Here is a 16,030-nt window from a genome sequence, read left to right as displayed (position 1 = left end):
TCGCTCATACGCATCCACTCCCACTTGCCCCTTCTCAGTCATTCATTCAGTGTAGATCACTGTCATTATCTCTTTATATCTCTCTAACTGTCATTGTCTCCTGTCTTACAGCCACACTACTGCTATTACTCCCTCTAGTTCTCTCTTACTGCGAGTATCTCATCCATTTCTTTCCACTGCTGCCATCTCCTCTCACTGTCAGTATCTCTCTTTTGCCCATTATTATAGTTCCGCCCGCATCTCGTGGTCGTGCGGTAGCGTTCTCGCTTCCCACGCCCGGGTTCCCGGGTTCGATTCCCGGCGGGGTCAGGGATTTTCTCTGCCTCGTGATGGCTGGGTGTTGTGTGATGTCCTTAGGTTAGTTAGGTTTAAGTAGTTCTAAGTTCTAGGGGACTGATGACCATAGCTGTTAAGTCCCATAGTGCTCAGAGCCATTTGAGCCATTTATTATAGTTCCGTCTCTCATCCACTTCCTCTTTCTCCGTCTCTTTATTCCTCTCCTGTTGGCACTGTCTCCTTTACTCTTTTCCTAGCACTTACTGTCAACTATATTCCACGGGCACATTGTCCTTCTCGTTCTCTCACAGTGCCACTGTCTCCTTCGTTCTTTCTGTACCACAACCACTGTCTACTACCTTCAAGTATTCACTACTTTTCCGTGTCTTTTCCAGTGCCGCTGTCTCCTTTTCCTTCAGCATAAAAAAGCGCGAGTATGTTTGCATGCCAAAATTTCTGTGAAAATTTTTAAACTTTCTAAGGAAGGTAGAATGAAGCAGCTGGTACTCCATTTTTCAATCACACTCTTTTATAAATAGGATCATACGCGCCTTTTTTTGTTTCCCGATACGAGAAATTTTCCGCTGGTTCCCTTCTTTTGCGTGCTACAGCAGGACATGTCATTCATATGAAAAGAACTTCATAGGTCAATAAAGAGATATTGAATTTAATCGACGAAATGAGAAAATATAAAATGCAATAAATGAAACAGGTGAAAGGAAATACAAACGTCTAAAATCGAGATCGACAGGAAGTGCAAAATGGCTAAGCAGGAATAACTAGAGGACAAATGTGAGGATGTAGAAGCATATATCACTAGAGGTAAGATAGGTGCCACCTACAGGGCAATTAAAGAGATCTTTGGAGCAAAGGGAACAACCTGTACGAATATCAGATGGAAAGCTAGTCCTAAGCAACGAAGGGAAGGCAGAAAGGCGGAAGGAGTATATAGAGGGTTTATACAAGGGAGATCTACTTGAGGGCAATATTATGGAAACGGAAGAGGACGTAAATGAAGATGAGGAGATATGATACTGTGTGAAGGATTTGACAAAGTACTGAAAGACTTAAGTCGAAAAAAGGGCCCAGAGGAGACAACATTCCGTTAAAGGCATTGACAGCCTTGGGAGAGCCAGCCATGACCAAACTCTTCCATCTGATGAGCAAGATGTATGACAGAGGAAAAATCCCTCAGACTACAAGAAGAGTATAATAATTCCAATTCCAAAGAAAGCAGGTGCTGACAGTTGTGAAAATAATCGAACTATCAGTTTTAATAAGTCGCGGTTGCAAAATACTAACACGAATCCTATACAGAAGAATGGAAAAATTGGTAGAAGCCGACCTCGGGGTGGATCAGTTAGGGTTCCTGAGAAATATAGGAACACGCGAGGCAATACCGACCATAGACTTCTCGTAGAAGACAGATCAAGGAAAGGCAAACTTATATTCATAGCATTTGTAAACTCAGAGAATGCTTTTGACAATGTTGACTGGAAAAATCTTTTCCAAATTCTAAAGGTGGCAGGGGTAAAATACCGGGGGCGAAAGGCTACTTATAGCTTGTACAGAAACCAGGCGGCTGTTATAAGAGTCGAGGGGCACGAAAGGGAAGCAGTGGTTGAGAAGGAATCGAGACAGGGTTGTAGCCTATCCCCAATGTTATTCAATCTGTGTATTGAGCAAACAGCAAAAGCAAACCAAAGAAAAATTTGGAAAGGGAATTAAAGTCCAGAGAGAAGAAATAAAACTTTGAGGTTTGCCGATGACATCTAATTCTGTCAGAAATGGCTCTGAGCACTATGGGACTTAACATCTATGGTCATCAGTTCCCTAGGACTTAGAACTACTTAAACCTAACTAACCTAAGGACATCACACATATCCATGCCCGAGGCAGGATTCGAACCTGCGACCGTAGCAGTCGCGCGGCTCCGGACTGAGCGCCTAGAACCGCTAGACCACCGCGGCCGGCAATTCTGTCAGAGACAGCAAAAGAATTGGAAGAGCAGTTGAACGGAATGGACAATGTCTTGTAAAGAGGATATAAGATGAACATCAACAAATGCAAAACTAGGATAATGGAATGTAGTCAAATTAATTCAGATGATTCTGAGGGAATTAGATTAGGAACCGAGACACATAGATAGTAGACGAGTTTTGCTATTTGGGAAACAAAGTAACTGATGACGGTCAAAGTAGGGAGAACTTAAAATATCGACCGGCAATGGCAAGAAAAGCTTTTCTGAAGATGAGAAATTTGTTAACATGAAGTATGAATTTAAGTGTCAGGAAGTCCTTTCTGAAAGTATCTATATGAAGTGTAGCTCAAGATTAGATGGGTAGATCACGTAAGTAATAAGGAGGTACTGACTAGAATTACAAAGAGAAATTTGTGGCACAACCTGACTAGAAGAAGGGATCGATTGGTAGAACATGTTCTGAGGCATCTAGGGACCACCAATTTAGTACTGGAGGGTAGCGTGGGGGGTAAAAATTGTAGATGGAAATCTAGAGATGAATACAGTAAGCAGATTCAGAAGGATGTAGGTTGTAGTAGTTACTCAGAGATGAGGAGACCTGCACAGAATAGAGCTGCATCAAACCGGTCTTTGGACTGAAGACCACAATAACACCAGGTTAACAAAATTTTGATAGCTTGCTTATGTCATCTGAAATTTCGTAAAACTAATTTTAAACCTCAGACCGGATTTTACGTCCACAAAAATCTTCCACGTGCGTCAGTGCTAGAACATGGAGTTCCCAGAACCCTTCTCATGATAAAGGAGGCATTTTACAGCGTATTTCTATGTGCTACGACATTTTATAAACTACGTTTTCGCATCACAACGGGTTTTACGTGCGTATTTTACTACGTGTACAGAAAGGGTAACTTTCAACCTCTGTATCTCGGAAGTGGGTAAAGATATCAAGAAAATTCTCAAGATTGTTAGAGATCGGTATCTTAGGAATATAACATAAGGTAAAAAAAAACATTTTTGTACTTTCTAAGGAACTGCTCATGAACTAAAGGTGGCCCCATAAGCATCTTACGGCCCATCGTAGACTACATCAAATGCAAAAATTACTAACCGATTCTCTCCATTTCACTAAGTAGCAGGAACTGTGTAATAATCATATTTTGACCCTGTGGTGTAGGGTAGTTACAGTAAGAGGACATTTCTTTTGAATATACCAATGGTCCCTAGCGCAAGAACTATCTTAGACACTTGACCCTACCTTTTTATCACGAACAGAACCCGAGGTATGAGCTACGGAAGAATCCCGTTTCCATGCGCGGCGTTTTTGAACATATTACGTAGAGCATGTTGTCGCATGCGGCCTGATGCAGCTAAGCACGCACTTCTGTCTTGCAACGTAAACTGTCAACACGCTTGGAATAATTTTATTATCTAGTAGCAGTAGACAAGGTACGAGGGTTTCATTAGCAATGGATTATTGAGTGGATGAGTGCAGTGTGTGCAATTTGAGCTCCGTTTTAAGAAAATAAAAGCTAGCTTTAACCCATTTCAGACTTATGACGTCAAACGAGGGGCAACGCAAAAGCTGTGATTGCCGCCTGGAAATTATTATGCTTTATTGATGAAATTTTGTGAGTGTTATATTTGGTCCCTCAGCGCACCATGATGTTGAAAATTTCAGTTAACTGTGTCCTTTTTTTTTTTTTTTTTTCAGGGAACGCTAGAACAGAGTGACGTGTATGATGGAGAACGCTGAGGCTCGTAGCGTAATAAAGTTCCTGTATTTATAGAGTAAAGTGCCCGAGAAATCAACGATGAGATGTCGACTGTTTATGGAGGTAACTGCTCATCTTACGATATTATTGTTGGTAGAAAAGGAGTTTCCAAACTAGTCCCATGTCCCTGACAGTTGAGCTAAGTGCAAAATGTCGGCTGAGAAGGTCATGGTTTCAGTTTTTTTTGGACTGTCGTAGTATCGTCGCCACAGATTAAGTTGCCAAAGGTCAAACAGTCACTGGCAGCTATCTCTGGAAAAGTTATACGAGAAGCTCTGTTTAAGAAACGGCGCCATATGTTCTCCAGACGTGTTCGTCTTCTGCCTGACACTGGACCAGCTCATTCACCTCAAGTTGCAGGTGACATAATGAAGGAATGGTGATTTGAGATCTTGCAGCATCCGCGTCATTCTCCCCTTGCACCAAATACCTTTTCTTCTGCCTAGAAATCAAGTTTTCGTTCCGTGGTCGCCGATCTGTCAACAAAGATGACGTCATTAATGAAGTGGAATAGTGGTTTAAGGCAAGTCTGCAGACTTTTGGAATCAAGGCATTCGGTAAGTCAAGAGACGATGGGAAAAATTTATAAATCTTGATGTTCGCTATGAAGAGAAGAGTTAACAACAACATATCAACACAAACTCTGTATCACTTTTTTCAAGGTTCAAAGCTCTAACTGCCGGCCGCGGTGGCCTCGCGGTTCTAGGCACTGCAGTCCGGAACCGCGGGACTGCTACGGTCGCAGGTTCGAATCCTGCCTCGGGCATGGATGTGTGTGATGTCCTTAGGTTAGTTAGGTTTAAGTAGTTCTAAGTTCTAGGGGACTGATGACCTAAGATGTTAAGTCCCATAGTGCTCAGAGCCATTTGAACCATTTGAAAGCTCTAACTTTACGATATCTCCTCGTATCTGCCGAACTACGAGTATATGTCACAGAATGATATCCTAGGTGCATTCACTGGTATATGTGGATACCGTTGGAAATACGTGTTAGGAATACAGTTAATAGTAAAGAAGTAATAAATTAAAGCGTCGCACCTGGTGCTGTTGTTTTACTGCAAGAACAACGAACGTTAAGTAAGTGACAGTTTTTTTTCTTTTTCATTATTTTGTGATAGGAGGCGGGGAGGCTGAACGATAAGAAGTTTCGATACAGTTTGAAATTATGTGTAAAGCTTGAAGGTCGCTAAGTACTCCCACTCTCATTTACTGGATGAATATATAGCCTGCATCGTGAATCACACTGCCTCAAACAATACACAATACTTCTTAATGAGGAGATTATGACAGCATTTTATTAAATTAGGTCAATAATTATATAAAATACTGAATATTACATTTTTGTTGGCCCTGGAAGCGGTTAGAAGGCAATTTTCGGCTGAGACAGGGTACAGGGTATAATAGGACATTAAAAGTTGAGGAAAATAATACCACAGCCTCCCTAAGAGTCAGATACTATGTACATCAAGACGTTATATTCTCTGCATTTTTTTCGTTATGTTTCTGTCTGAACACATTTGATACTTCCGACTTACTTCTTCTTATATCAAATGTTCAAAAGTATGTGAAATCTTATGGGAGTTAACTGCTAAGGTCATCAGTCCCTAAGCTTATACACTACTTAACCTAAATTATCCTAAGAACCACACACACACACACACACACACACACACACACACACACACACACACACACACACATGCCCGAGGGAGGACTCGAACCTCCGCCGGGATCAGCCGCACAGGCCGTGACTGCAGCTCCTGACCGCTCGGCTAATACCGCGCGGCCTTCTTGTATCACTGGTCCCTTGATGGCTTATCGCTTTTTACGGATAGCAGAAGGTGAAGCTATTGTATAGTCTACACTAATTACATTTGATTTAGACGTGACTTAACGAGGTGTAATGTTATTAATATTTCCTGTGCTTTTGAATGCATTTTCGAAAGCTATAATCGGTGGCGAAAACGACACTGGTGTTACTAAAATAGTGATGCTACTGATCGACAGCCATTGCTGCTGCCTTAAAAGCATACTGTATGATCAATAAAAAAAAACACACGTGTTTTTCAGAAGTCCTGTCCATTTCAAGAAGTATCGCTGTTCTACGATGATATTAGCGTCGAAACACTTTAACTATTTTCCGCGGTCATGCATCACTTTATCTGTAGCGGATCAACAATTAAAGATTGTGCTGATCTAAATAAAATCCGTTCCCGTCATTAAGACAATTCCATCTTCTCTCTTTTTTCACTAATCGTATGGAACAAATAACAAGTAATCATTTACCCAAGGGGGAGGAAGAATTATATCGGATGTCCGTTTTAGCTGTTTAGTAAGTTGTTATACACTGAAGTAACAACAGCCATTGGATAGTGATATGCACGTATGCAGATGGGGGTAATATCGAATACACAAAGAATAAACGGGCAGTGCATTGATGGAGCTGTCATTTGTGCTCAGGTGATTCATGTGAAAATGTTTTTGACGTTATTATGGTAGCACGACGCGAAGTAACATTTTCCGAAGGCAGAACAGTAGTTGGAGTTAAACGTTTACGGCATTCCATATCGGAAATAAGTGTTGTTGTTGTGGTCTTCAGTCCTGAGACTGGTTTGCTGCAGCTCTCCATGCTACTCTATCCTGTGCAAGCTTCTTCATCTCCCAGTACCTACTGCAACCTACATCCTTCTGAAGCTGCTTAGTGTGTTCATCTCTTGGTCTCCCTCTACGATTTTTACCCTCCACGCTGCCCTCCAGTACTAAATTGGTGATCCCTTGATGCCTCAGAACATGTCCTACCAACCGATACCTTTTTCTAATCAAGTTATGCCACAAGCTCCTCTTCTCCCCAATTCCATTCAATACCTCCTCATTAGTTATGCGATCTACCCATCAAATCTTCCGCATTCTTCTGTGGCACCACATTTCGAAAGCTTCTATTCTCTTCTTGTCCAAACTATTTATCGTCCATGTCTCACTTCCATACATGGCTACACTCCATACAAATACTTTCAGAAATGACTTCCTGACACTTAAATCTATACTCGATGTTAACAAATTTATCTTCTTCAGAAACGCTTTCTTTCCCATTGCCAGTCTACATTTTATATCCTCTCTACTTCGACCATCATCATTTATTTTGCTCCCCAAATAGCAAAACTCCTTTACTACTTCAAGTGTCTCATTTCCTAATCCAATTCCCTCAGCATCACCCGACTTAATTCGACTACACATAAGTAAGGAATCCAATATTCCGAGATCCACAGCGTCAATATTGTGCCGAGAATACCGAATTTCGGGCAATACTTCTCACCACGGACAACGCAGAGGCGAACGTTCTTCATTCAGTGACCAAGAGCAGCGGCATTTGCATAGAGTTGTCAGTGCTAATAGTTAAGTAACACTGTTAGAAGTAACTGCAGATATCAGCGTGGGACGTACGACGAACGTATCTGTTAGGACAGCGCGGCGAAATTTGGCGTCAACAGCCTATGGCAGTAGAGGATCGACCCGAGTGCCTTTGCAAACAGCTTGACATCGCTTACCGCGCCTCTCCTAGGATCGTGACCATATTGGCTGCACTCTAGACGACTGGAAAACCGTGGCCTGTTCAGATGACACCTGATTTCAGTTGCTAAGAGCTGATGGTAGGTTTCCAGTGTGGCGCAGACCCCACAAAGCCTCCAAGATGCTACTCCAGGTGGGTGGAAAATGAATGTGCGCAACGGAGAATAATAAACGCTAAAATGAAGATTTGGCCCTGTCTGACTACCCCCTGAAGCATATCTCAGGATCTCTTAATTCTATAAATTACAATCTAAACACAAATGAGTGATGACGGCAACTAATCCTACTAAATCATAAACGTTGTTCCTGCTTACATATTTATTGTAGATTTAAAAAAACCTTTTATTACAAAGTTTACATTCCCTAAGTAAAATTACTAATCAATTGCCCAACAATGCCCCTTATTATGACTGCGCGATCTAATATCAATAACGCGAAATGACTGACATCATCTACGTACCAAACACTAGAAGACACTACTTTCAAAAATGATCTACGATGGTGTGGAACCTCAGTGGAAATAAACAACCGCGATCACAGCTGTTTAGCTTTTATAGCCCTAATAATCCGAAGCAATTTGCGGTAGCACAATATGTACTGCGTCAGGTGCGTTGAAGTGATGGTTGTCGTACTCGTCTGCGACGATGGAAGAACTCCAGCCGCAAATAAACTCTTTCAAACACTAGGACGGCAGAAGGCGGTCCTCTGACTAATATGCTCTAATACTGTCTTCTCCCCTCTGTGTTCTACAGACGAGAAACCCGAACTCCCAGCGACAAGGACGGCGTTCAGATAACGTCTCAACGTAAGTATAGGCAGAGGAAGTCCTGTCAATTAGTGAACGCTGCGTACTCAACGACGACTTCCAACTCGGAAGCGAAGTCCAGAATCGTATAGGTTCGCAACAGTACAGTACCTAACTGTTCTAAGTACAAACTCTCCTGAGAGCAAAGACAAAGCTGATATCGAGCGACGTCACACACGGGGACTCACAACGAAAGACCACGTCTCTCCAGCGCTGGCTTCCCAGCAAGGCTTGACTCCCCACCATCGTAATTCCGAAAACGAATCATACTCCCGAAACCGCGGAATATTCTTCCTCTCTACAGATTCTTCCGAACGCCGACCAACCATATTTTAGTCTTTTGTCGTGCAGCGCGGTAAGATTGCGAGGAAAAACCTATCCTCATGCAATGGTACGCTTCTGAGTAAAAATCCGTGGAAATAACCCTGCCTGCGTGGTTTCCGAGGTGCCGCTTCTTCGTGCCTCTCACCTGCGTCCAAGATTTCCAGAGTTCGGAAGTATTATCCGGTTATCCTTCCGGCCCCTACTATAATAGCGACCGGCCGTCACACTATTGTGCTCCACAACTTCTGTCTAGTTACTTCTTGTGTTTAAGCAGGACCAACACCTGTGCGGGCCTTCCACCCAGAGCTTGAGTTCTGCCTGCCGTTTCATCTCCACTGGCGTTCCAACCTCTACTAGTGTAGGGAATCATTTATTACGCCGTTTTTATAATAAAGACACTCCGTCAGCTTTCATACAATAAGCGTCAACAATTATTTACAAGGCGTATGTGACAATGGCAGTCTCCTTTAAATATTCATATATACGATGTACCAGCTATCAAATAATACCTAATGTGGTTGTAGATCACGGCAAGCTATGTGGATAAGTGCTTCTAAGGTGCGAAATTATAGCCACCTTACAAGCCATGGACCCAAGTTGTCAACATGGCACTTTGCAAGTTGGTGATGGCTCCGTAATGGTGCGGGCTGTATTTACATGGAATGGGCTGGGTCCTCTGGCCCAACTAAACCGACGACTGACAGGAAATGATTAGGTTTGGCTACTTGGAGATAATTTGCAGCCATTCATGCATGGTCTTTACGTTCCCCAATAATGATGGAATTTTTAAGGATGAAAATGCGTCATGCCACCGGGGCGCAGCTGCTCGAGACTGGTTTGAAGAACATTCCGGACAATTGTAAACAATGATATGGCCACCGAGATCGACCGACATAATTCTCATCGAACACTTATGGGACATGATTAGGAGATCAGTTCGTGCACAAAATCCTGGGCCAGCAACACTTTCGCAATTATGGACGGCTGCAGATGCAGCAAGAGGCAATTTGTCTGCAGATGACTTCCAATGACTTGTTGCTTCCATGTCACGTCGAATTGCTGCCCTACACTGGGAAAAAGGAAGTCGGATACGATATTACGAGGTATCCCATGACTTTTGTCATCTCAGTTATCTACACGAGTAAACGCGTCAGGGGGATGGGCGGGAGGGGGGAGAGTCACAATGTTCTTGATTCCTCCTCCCCCACATCTTTGTATCCACGCCTGCCCACAAAATACGGCGTTCGCAGTTGGCCACTTGCGGAATGGAGCACCAAGAACGGAGTCCTCGAGTTGTGTGCTTGGCAGCCACAGCTGGAGGGCAAATGCAGAGGTTGCTACGGTAGGACAGCGGCTGCACCTGCAGAGGCTTGCAGTGGCCGCTACGCGCCCCGCATACAATGCGGGCCAGGCGGACCATGTCCCGCGCTTCCGGCGGCACAGCCAGACAGAGGGAGCCGCCGTCACGGAACCTGGCGAGCGCCGAGGCTTGCCGTCTCCCGTGTGGCCGCCACCGAAAGCTAGCCGGCCGGTTGCAACGACACCCAACCCACGCAGCGCGGGATGAACATACCTGGTGCACAATGCCAGCTCATAGGCAGAGAGAATTGCAGCCACACAAGGATCCAAGGTGGGTGGGGGAATGACAAAGGATGGTATGGGATCATCGTGTGTAAAGCTCCTAATGGTGATCCAGACGGATGTGGAAAATTTTAAAAGTTTTCATTCAGAAATGAAGTCAATGTAGGCTGGTACGCAGTACCTTGATTTCACCGCCAAGAAGGAAGAACAACCAATATTGCTTGTAGCATGGGCCACAACCGAGTTAAATGCCACAAACCATATGAACCGGTGACCAAAGTGCTGATGCAGGGGAGTGAGTTCAGGGGGAACAAATTGCATACTAAATTACCTCAGAAAAGACAGAAGTTTATATAAGTCCATTATAAATGTTCAATATGTCCTCCATTGGCTACACGGACGACAGCTAGCCAATAGCCGAATTCATCCCAAACTGAGCGTAAGGTGTCTTTTGTCACCGAAGCTACAGCAGCTGATATTCTGGTTTTTAGTTCATTTATGTCACGAGGTAAGAGAGGAACATAAACACAAAGTTTAACATATCCCCACGGGAAGAAATCGCATGGTGTTAAGTCAGGGGACCTAGGAGGCCAAGAGTGTAAAGCCTGGTCTCGTGGTCCTGTGCGCCCTATCCAACGTTGAGGCACGTTGTTGTGCCAGTGCGGTGGTGCTCCATCTTGCTGATAGATGAAATTGTCAGAGTCAAGTTGTTGGAAGTTCCGTAGCAGTGCAAGATATGATTGTCCTGTTACGGTTTCTTCCTCAAAAAAGTAAGGTGCATAAAACTTGCTTTGCGAAACAGCACAAAAAACATTCAATTTTGGTGAATCACGGATTTTTTCTGAAACTATAGACCATGCGGATTACATCTAGAGCTGTTTCAGTTACCTACTGACATTTGTCTCAATATTATTACAAGTTAAAATCGGGTCATTATTTTTGGGACACTCTGTACTGTGCTCAACTGCAGACGCGCGGTACACACGCTGGCAACTACGCTTCCCTCCACTCGCTCCGCGCTGAACTGTCAAAAAAAAGCACACACTCCGTTTTCACGCCACGAGTGGCCTACCGGGACCATCCGACCGCCGTGTCATCCTCAGCGGAGGATCCGGATAGGAGGGGCGTGGGGTCAGCACACCGCTCTCCCGCCCGTTATGATGGTATTCTTGACCGAACCCGCTATTATTCGGTCGAGTAGCTCCTCAATCGGCATCACAAGGCTGAGTGCACCCCTCAACTGTCAAAAGTCGCAACTTATTTTAAACGCACTATAGTACACCTGTAACACGACGTCGATTTTGATCCGATGATGCCATATGCCACCTGGGGGATAGTTGATGTAATGATAATGGTTTTTTGTCGTCCGCCAACAAACACCGTAGCGGAATAGCCGCCAGATGGCCATAAGTGTCTGACCTTTAATGAGGAACGCTCACAGTCAGAAGGCTTATTGTGGTGCAAACGAGTGAAGCAAGCAGGCGATTATAGCTCCGAGACGCATTTGCGCTTTCAACAGCCAAGTGAGCGAGTTTGAAAGGGGTTAAATTGCGGCCTTCGGCGGGATGATCCTCTAGGAGAATTGTAGCACAAGTTGCACACGCTGCGTCAGTTGTCGACAGTGCTGGAATTAGTGGTCACGTGAATAGTCTCACACCCGCAGATGAGGTTCTGGACGTCCACAGACGCCCACCAGGATCACCGTACTGTAGGAGAGGCAGCGGCAGATCATACTGCTACAACAGGACAGATAAGAGAGCCTGTGGTCCCAGAGGTGTCAACACGGGCTGTTGCGAACTGGTTCTTAACAGTGGGGCTACTGCGCCGCACAACTCTAGCCCGTCTTCCACTCACGCCACAGCATCGACGTGGATGGCTCGACTGGTGCCGTTGGAGGATCACTGGGATTATACAATGGCGCGCCGTGGTCTTCAGCGATGAAAGCAGGTTCTGCCCGCGCGCAAGTGACGGTCGGTTGCCGCACGACGTAAGCCTGGTGAGCACTTTCTCGTAAAGCGCATTCGTCCAAGACAGCAAGGTTCAAAATGGTTCAAATGGCTCAATGAGTTGGTTCAAATGGCTCTGAGCACCATGGGACTTAACATGTGAGGTCATCAGTCCCCTTGAACTTAGAACTACTTAAACCTAACCAACCTAAGGACATCACACACATCCATGCCCGAGGCAGGATTCGAACCTGCGGTTCCAGACTGAAGCGGCTAGAACCGCTCGGCCACACCGCCCGGCAGACATCCGGGTCATACGGTCTGGGGTGCGATAAGCTACAACTCCCGTTCACTTTTTATGTTTCTGGAGGGGAGGTAATCAGCATTCTATACGTGCAGATCACTGTTACACCCGTTCTTGTGCCGTTCTTGTGCCGTTCTTGCCACAGGAATGTGATGCGTTGTTCCAACTGGATAATGCTTGCCCACACGTTGCCCGTGAAACTCAACATGCTCTACAAGATGTGCAACAACTTCTCTGGGCAGTAAAATCTCCGGATTTGTTTTCAATCGAGCGGGCGTGGGATATGATGGAACAAGAAGTGACTCGTGCAATTTGTCAGCCAGCCACTCTTACAGAACTACGTCAACAGGTCGATCAGGCGTGGAATAACGTATCCTAGGACAGTATTCGCCATCTGTATGATCGAATCAGAGCCTAAATCGCCCCGCATGGAGGCTATGCCATGTACTGATGTGGGTCTTTCAGCATGGGTCGATACCTCGTACCGCAGAACCGCATGTGCTACTGATCTGTAAATGTAATCATTTCATGTACTCCATACGCTCTGTTGCAAACATAAGTCTCGAACGAATTATAAGCCTTTAAATGGGTGTACTATTTTTTTTCCAGCGGTGCATTTCATCCGAAGTATACTCATGCTCATAAATTAAGTATAATTGCAGAATGTGGTGCCACACAACGTGGCACTACACAAAACTGGCGCTAGTATCATAGGCACATAGGGAATACACACGACACAGATCTGTAAGTCCACGATATTGGTGATAAGTTGAGAAAACCGTCCCGAAACACTTGTGTTACAAAACGCCACTGTTTCCTGCGCATGTAACCCGACATCAATATGGGATTTGATCACCATGCACACGTTTACAGGCCGCACAACGGGTTGGCATACTCTGGATCAGGTGGTCGAGCAGCTGCTGGGGTACAGCCTCCCATTCTTGCACCAGTTCCTGTCGGAGTTCCTGAAGTATCCTAGGGGTTTGAATACGTCCAGCGATACGTTGACAGAGAGCATTTCAGACGTGCTCGATGAGGTTTAGGTCTGGAGAACTGGCAGGCCATTCCATTCGCCTGATATCTTCTGTTTCAAGGTACTCCTCCACGATGGCAGCTCGGTGTGGCCGTGCGTTATCATCCATCAGGAGGAAGGTGGGAGCCACTGCACGCCTGAAAAGGAGGGCATACTGGTGCAAAATGACGTCCCGATACACCTGACCTGTTACAGTTCCTCTGTCACAGACATGCAGGTGTGTACGTGCACCAATCATAATCCCACCCCACATCATCAAACCACGACCTCCATACAGGTCCCTTTCGATGACATTAAGGGGTTGGTATCTGGTTCCTAGTTTACGCCAGATGAAAACCCGGCGAGAATCGCTGTTCAGGCTGTACCTGAACTGATCCGTGAACATAACCTGGGACCACTGTTCCAATGACCATGTACTGTGTTCTTGACACCAGGCTTTACGGGCTCTCCTGTGACCAGGGATCAGTGGAATGCATCTTTCATGTCTCCGGGCGAATAAACCATGTCTGTTCAGTCGTCTGTAAACTGGAGAAAACTGTTCCAGTGGCTGTGGTAATGTCCCGAGCAAGGCTACCTGCAGAACTCCGTGGCCGTCTGCGGGCACTGATGGTGAGATATCGGTCTTCTTGTGGTGTTGTACACTGTGGACGTCCCGTACTGTAGCGCCTGGACACGTTTCCTGTCTGCTGGAATCGTTGCCATAATCTTGAGATCACACTTTGTGGCACACGGAAGGCCCGTGCTACGACCTGCTGCGTTTGACCAGCCTCTAGTCGCCCTAGTATTCTATCCCTCATAACATCATCAATATGTGTTCTTTGAGCCATTTTCAACAGACAGTCTCGATTAGTACGTCTGAAACCGTCTGCACACTTACTTGCTGCACCATACTCTGACATGCACCAACACACCTTTGCCTATGTGGACTGCCGCGAGCGCCACCGTACAACGACCGCAGTTCAGATGCACCGCATGGTCATACACCGATGTGATTTAAACCCGCAAACCGCCCACCACAGGGTTGTTTCATCATGTATCAACATTATCCTTAATTTATGAGCATGAGCGTATATTGCACTACTGGCCATTAAAATTGCTATACCAAGAAGAAATGCAGACGATAAACGCGTATCCATTGGACAGATATATTATAATAGAACTGACATGCGATTACATTTTCACGCAATTTGGGTGCAATGATCCTGAGAAATCAGTACCCAGAACAACCACCTCTGGCCGTAATAACGGCCTTGATATGCCTGGGCATTGAGTCAAACAGAGCTTGGATGGCGTGTACAGGTACAGCTGCCCATGAAGCTTCAACACGATACCACCGTTCATCAAGAGTAGTGACTGGCGTGTTGTGACGAGACAGTTGCTCGGCCACCATTGACCAGACGTTTTCAATTGGAGAGAGATCTGGAGAATGTGGTGGCCAGGGCAGCATTCGAACACTTTCTGTACCCAGGAAGGCTCGTACAGGACCTGCAACATGCGGTCGTGCATTATCCTGCTGAAATGTAGGGTTTAGCAGGGATCGAATGAAGGGTAGGGTCACGGGTCGTAACACATCTGAATGTAACGTCCACTGTTCAAAGTGCCATCAATGCCAACAAGAGATGACCGAGACGTGTAACCAATGGCACCCCATACCATCACGCCAGGTGATATGCCAGTATGGCGATGACGAATAAACGCTTCCAATGTGCGTTCACCGCTATGTCACGAAACACGGATGGGACCATCATGATGCTGTAAACAGAACCTGGATTCATCCGAAAAAATGACGTTTCGCCATTCGTGCACCCAGGTTCGTCTTTGAGTACACCATCGCAGGCGCTCCTGTCTGTGATGCAGCGTCAAGGGTAACCGCAGCCTCGCGCGGCCGCTACGGTCGCAGGTTCGAAGCCTGCCTCGGGCATGGATGTGTGTGATGTCCTTAGGTTAGTTAGGTTTAAGTAGTTCTAAGTTCTTGTGGACTGATGACCTAAGATGTTGAGTCCCATAGTGCTCAGAGCCATTTAACCGCAGCCATGGTCTCCGAGCTCATAGTCCATGCTGCTGCAAACGTCGTCGAACTGTTCGTGCATACGGTGGTTGTCTTGTAAACGTCCCGAACTGTTGACTGAGGGATCGAGAAGTGGCTGCACGATCCGTTACAGCCATGCGGATAAGATGCTTGTCGTCTCGACTGCTAGTGATTCGAGGCCGTTGGGATCTAGCACGGCGTTCCGTATTACCCTCCTGAACCCACCGATTCCATATTCTGCTAACAGTCATTGGATCTCGACCAACGCGAGCAGCGATTTCGCGATACGATAAACCGCAATCGCGATACGCTACAATCCGACCATTATCAAAGTCGGAAACGTGATGGTACGCAATTCTCCTTCTTACATGAGTCATCAAAACAACGTTTCACCAGGCAACGCTGGTTA

Source organism: Schistocerca serialis, chromosome 9 (genome assembly GCF_023864345.2).
Source record: "Schistocerca serialis cubense isolate TAMUIC-IGC-003099 chromosome 9, iqSchSeri2.2, whole genome shotgun sequence".
NCBI classification, from domain to species: Eukaryota; Metazoa; Arthropoda; class Insecta; order Orthoptera; family Acrididae; genus Schistocerca; species Schistocerca serialis.
This window is presented reverse-complemented; position numbering follows the sequence as displayed.